The sequence below is a fragment of the Cebus imitator genome, unplaced genomic scaffold, assembly GCF_001604975.1.
Source record: "Cebus imitator isolate Cc_AM_T3 unplaced genomic scaffold, Cebus_imitator-1.0 Scaffold588, whole genome shotgun sequence".
Classification (NCBI taxonomy): domain Eukaryota; kingdom Metazoa; phylum Chordata; class Mammalia; order Primates; family Cebidae; genus Cebus; species Cebus imitator.
In genome coordinates this window covers 141,630-147,291 of record NW_016107903.1, presented here as the reverse complement: position 1 = coordinate 147,291, position 5,662 = coordinate 141,630, and the positions used below count along the sequence as shown (strand labels likewise).

At 41.5% G+C, this 5,662-nt stretch overlaps 1 protein-coding gene across 1 annotated transcript in view; it reads left to right on the top strand.

Moving 5' to 3' along the window:
- Nucleotides 1-5,662, top strand: part of ITGB5 (integrin subunit beta 5) — a 125,992-nt gene that overhangs the window by 6,768 nt on the left and 113,562 nt on the right. The gene's annotated exons all lie outside the window — the stretch shown is intronic.

Sequence of the window (5,662 nt, the reverse complement as noted above, 5' to 3'; positions counted from 1 at the left end):
GAGTCCCACTCTGTTGCCCAGAGTGATCTGGACTCACTGCAACCTCTGCCTCCTGGGTTCAATCGGTTCTCATGCCTCAGTCTTCCAAGTAGCTGAGATACAGGCATGTGCCACCATGCCCGGCTAATTTTTTGTATTTTTAGTAGAGATGGGGTTTCATCATGTAGGCCAAGCTGGTCTTGAACTCCTGACCTCAGATGATCTGCCTGCCTCAACCTCCCAAAGTCCTGGGATTATAGACATGAGCCACTGTGCTTGGTGTCTCTCTTATTTATATATATTTTTTAGAAAGACGGAATCTTGCTCTGTCACCCAGGCTGGAGTGCATTGTCATGATCGTGGCCCACCGCAGCTTTAACTCCTGGCCTCAGTTGATCCTCCCACCTGGTCCTTGCAAAGTGTTGGGATTACAGAAGTGAGCTAGTGTGCCTGGCCCTAAAAATAAAAGCTTTCTAAAAATTTAGAACAGTTTTAGATTTCCAGAAAAATTGAGAAGATAGTGCCATGAGTTTCCATCTACCTCACACCCAGTTTTGCCTATTATTAATAGCTTACGTTAGTATGGTACCTTTATTACAATTAATGAACCATGTTGACATATTATTATTAACTAAAGTCCATCAGTTTAGATTTCCTTAGTGTTTACCTAAGTCTTTTTTCTGTTCTGGGATCCCATCCAAGATACCACAAAACACTGAGTTGTCATGTCACTTTGGATTCCTATGGCTATGACAGTTTCTCAGTCTTTTCCTTGTTTTTTTTATGGAAAAACAAGGAAAGTACTGGTCAGATATTTTGTAGATCATCCCCCTCTTGTGATTTGTCCAATGTTTCTTCCCATGATTAGACAGAATTTGGAAGAAGAGCATAGAGGTAATCAATTGCCTTTTTAAAAAATTACCTTTTGATAGGTAATATATTCCCATAATTTTTAAAAAGTATAACTCAAAGTAAGAAGCCTCTCTTCTTTCTTGTTGCCCTTCAGTGCAGGATATTTCTGTGACCCCCTTTCCTAAACGGATTATTCCTATATAATTCCCATTATAAAGCTAATAAGCTTGCTTATGTATCCTGAGAGTTTCTATGCATATGTTACAAATATCCCTCTTCCATTTTTATTCAAAGGCAGCACAAAACACAGTATGGATCTTGCTTTTTATTTTTAACTTAGCTTCATATCAATACAGAGAGCATGCTCATTTTTTCTTTACAGCTGTGTAGTACTCCATTGTATGAATCGGTGTTTTAAAAATAGAAGTCAGATCTGTAAGGCTGGTATTGTTGAGTGTTGCACAGATGTCTAATGTTCATAAAGGCAGTCTAGGATGAGAACTGCTGGGATAGAACCTTTCTAGAGCATTTTTGCATTTCATGATAACATGTAGACATATGGCTGTTTAGTTGCAAGAGTCTATACTGGGACTCTCTTGTCCGTAGTGTGACAAAATGTGAGGGCCTGATTCAGGGTGTGGGGAGAAGCATTCCAGGGCATTGCCAACTTCAAGGCAGAAAGGCCATTGTAGCTTCTGTGTTCACTTCTGTTATCCCACTGAATATTCTGGATCAGGAAATGCCAATTGCAGGTATATGTCTGTTTTAGTAGTAGTTGTCTGATCTTGGACCTCTGGGGTGTACAGAAGTGGGGAGAGGCTGAGTGGAAGGAGGCCAACTAGGAGGCTGTGGCAGGAATTTAGACCAGAGGGCCTGGCTTGGGCTGTTGGGGCTGGAGGTTGCAGACAGGAAGGGTTGGCTTAGGATAAACATTTCTTGCATCTTGAAGGAATGACCAACCGGACGTGGTGGCTCCCTGGATGATTGATAAACACAGGGGTGAGTCAGTAAATTTCAGAAGAACATATTTTTAGATTATAGTTTGCAGTAAACCTTGGGCTTCAGAGACATTAAGCAAAAGAGATACAGGGAGTTGCCACTGAACTGAGAATAGTCACTATGCAGACAGCAACGAAGATGAGATGTGGCCATCGTCTGGGCTGCTAGTTCCTGTTTGCATGACCTGGACCTAACACTCTGACATTTGTGAACTCCGGCTGTTTAGTTTTTTATTCATCGCTTCCTTCCTTTTGAAAATGCTTATTGGTGCTGAGTGACTCATCCGGCAAAGTCCAAACTCTGAAATATTAATAGGTGGAGAGAGGAAAGATGCCAAGGGTGTGAGTCTGGCACTACACGTATCAGCATACAGCCTGTGGTTTTGGATCTTGGAGTACCTGTCTGGTACCTGTACCTGGCACACTGAATTCCTGGACATCAAGGGCTGGTGGATCATTCACCTGTGCATCTCTAGCATCCCCCAGTCCAGTGCTGAGCATTTAGGGTTTGTTGAATGCAGAGTTTCCTGGATTTGAATCACTAAGTGAGCCAAGTGTGGTAGCTCATGCCTGTAATCCTAGCACTTTGAGAGGCTCAGGCAGGAGGATCACTTGCGCCCAGGAGTTTGAGAGCAGACTGGGCAACATGGCAAGAGTTTGTCTCCACCAAAAATTAAAAATTAAAAAAAAAAATTTAGCCAGGTGTGGTAGTGTGTACCTGCAGTCCCAGCTACTTGGGAGGCTGAGGTGGGAAGATCACTTGAGGCCAGGAGTTTGAGGCTACAGTGATAGTACTACTGCACTTCCAGCCTGGGCAGCAGAGCCAAACCCTGTCTCAAACAAACAAGAAATCAAAAAAAGAAAGCTCACTGAGTGAGTGAATTCATTTAAAATTAGAAGGTTATCAGCACAGACAGGCCCAGCTTGTCAGTAGGTTATGTTCAGACCTCCTTGGTCCACATTTGGCCCTGGGATGGCTTTTCCTCTTGAAGTAAGATGAGGCACGGTGGGTGCGTCCCAGCAGCACCAGAGCCTCCTGCTGCAGGCCTCCCTGGGTAAGGTTAATGAGGATGAGGAGGCCAAGGGTTCAGGCTTAGGGCTGGTGGAAACCTTTGTTCTCACCCGCTGTGGGCTCTCAAAGCTTCTCTTTCTTTCTTCCTAGTCTCTCAGGTTCTGGCTGTTTCTCCCTCCCTTCTGTCCCAGCCACCATCCTTATCTCAATTGGTATTTCTTCTAAAGTCCCTGGGGTGACATGGTAAAGCTTCCTTCCCGCCTCCACCACCTCCTGCACCCACCCCTCTCCCAGTCAGCAATTATGCCATTTGCAATTTCTGTGAGTTTTTGCTGCTAGTGACAAAGGAGAGGCAGGGAGTTAAAATTAGCAAATTAGGGAAATGTTCCAGTTGCAAGACATTGGTTTTTTTTTTTTTTTTTTAACCCCTATTTTGGCACTTCTTCTCTTTTACTTTTTAAATGTTTCTTTTCTTTTTCCAGCTTTATGGAGGTATGGTTGACAAATAAAAATTGTATATATTTGATATGATGTTTTACTATATGTACACATTTGCAGTAATTACTACAATCCAGCTAATTCACATATTCTTCACCTCCCATAGTTACCTTTTTGTGTGTGTGGTGAGAGTGTTTAAGATCTACTCTCTTAGCAATTCTCAAGTATACAATGCATTGTTATTAACAGTAGTCACCATTCTGCATCATAGATCTCCAGAACTTATTTATTCTCTCTGACTGAAACTTTGTACCCTTTAACGATTTGCCCTTTCTCCACCCCACCCCTACCAGCGATGGCAACCACCATTTTACCCTCTGTTTCTCTGAGTTCAACTTTTTTCGACTCCACATATAAATGACATAATGCAGTATGTCTTTCTGTGCCTGACTTAATAGTCTTCTCCAGGTTCATCCTGGAATGATTTTCTCCATTTTTTTAAGGCTGAATAGATTGCATTGTATGTATATACCACTTTTTAAAAATATCACATTTTCTTCATCTGTCTGTTGATTCCATGTCTTGGCTGTTATGAATAGTGCTGCAAGTAACATGGGGGTGCAGGTATGTCTTTGACACACTGATTTCATTTTCTTTGGCTATATACCCAGAAGTGGAATTGCGGAAACACACAGTAGTTCTAGTTTAGGGAATCTCCATACCGTTTTCCCTAATAGCTGTACTAATTTACATTCCCACCAACAGTGTACAAAGTTTCCCGGTTCCCTTTTATCCACATTCTTGCCAGCACTGGCAATCTTTTGTCTTTTTGTTTTTTTTGGGGGAAAAAAAAAAGAATCTTGCTCTGTCGCCCAGGCTGGAGGGCAGTGGTGCCATCTTGGCTCACTACAACCTCCGCCTCCCAGGTTCAAGTGATTGTCCTGCCTCAGCCTCCGGAGTAGCTGGAATTACAGGCGTGTACCACGATGCCTGGCTATTTTTAAATTAAATTTAATTTTTTTAGTAGAGATGGGGTTTCACCATGTTAGCCAGGCTGGTCTTGAACTCCTGACCTCATGTGGTCTACCCGCCTCAGTGTCCCAAAGTGTTGGGATTACAGGTGTGAGCCACTGTGGCCTGTCTTTTTGATAATAGCCGTTCTAACAGGTATGCAGTGATAGCTTATTGTCGTTTTAACTTGCATTTCCCTGATGGTTGGTGATGTGGGACATTTTTTCATTTACATGTTAGCTATTTGTATGTCTTCTTTTGGAAAATATCTATTAGGTCTGTTGCTCATTTTTCTTTTCTTTTTTTTTGAGACAGAGTCTCATTCTGCCGCCCAGGCTGGAGTTCAGTGGTGCTTTCTTGGCTCACTGCAGCCTCTGCCTCTTGGGTGCAAGTGATTCTCGTGCCTCAGCCTCTCAAGTAGCTGGGATTACAGAGGTGCATCACCATGCCCAGCTAATTTTTGTATTTTTAGTAAAGACAGGGTTTTACCATGTTGCCTGGGCTGGTCTCAAACCCCTGACCTCAGGTGATCCACCCATCTCAGTCTCCTAAAGTGCTGGGATTATAGGTGTGAGCCACCAAGCGTGGCCCATTGCTCATTTTTCTAATTGGGTTATTTGTTTCCTTAACATTGAGTTGATTGAATTCTTTATGTATTTGGATATTAACCCCTTATCAGATGTATGGTTTGCAAATATTCTCTTGCATATAGTAGGTTGTTTCTTCACTCTGTTCTTTGCTGTGCAGAAGCTTTTTAGTTTGATAGAATTCCATTTGCCTATTTTCATTTTTGTTGCCTGTGCTTCTAGGGTAATATTAAAAAATCATTGCCTAGTCCAATGTCAGGAAGGCTTTCTTGTATGTTTTCTCTTGGCAGTCTTACATTTCAGGTGTTACATTTAAGGTTTTAATCCATATTGAGTTGATTTTTAAAATACAGTGTGAGATAAGTGTCCAGTTTCATTCTGTATGTGGATACCTGGTTGTCCCAAAACCATTTATTGAAGAGACCAGCCTTTCCACATTGTGTGTTCTTGACCACTTTGTTGAAGATCAATTCACTGTAAATGCCTGGATTTATTTCTTGGTGCTTTATTCCGTTCCATTGGTCTGTATGTTTGTTTTTATGCCAGTACCATGCTGTTTTAATTATAGTTGCTTTGTAGTATATTTTGAAATCAGGTAATAAAATACCTCCACCTTTGTTCTTCTTGCTTACGATTGCTTTGGCTATTCAGGTTTCATACAAACTTTTGTGCTTCTGTATAAATTTTAGGATTGTTTTTTCTATTTCTGTGAAAAACACCGTTGGAATTTTGATAAAGAGTGAATTAAATTTTTACACTGGATAGCATGGACATTTTAATAATAT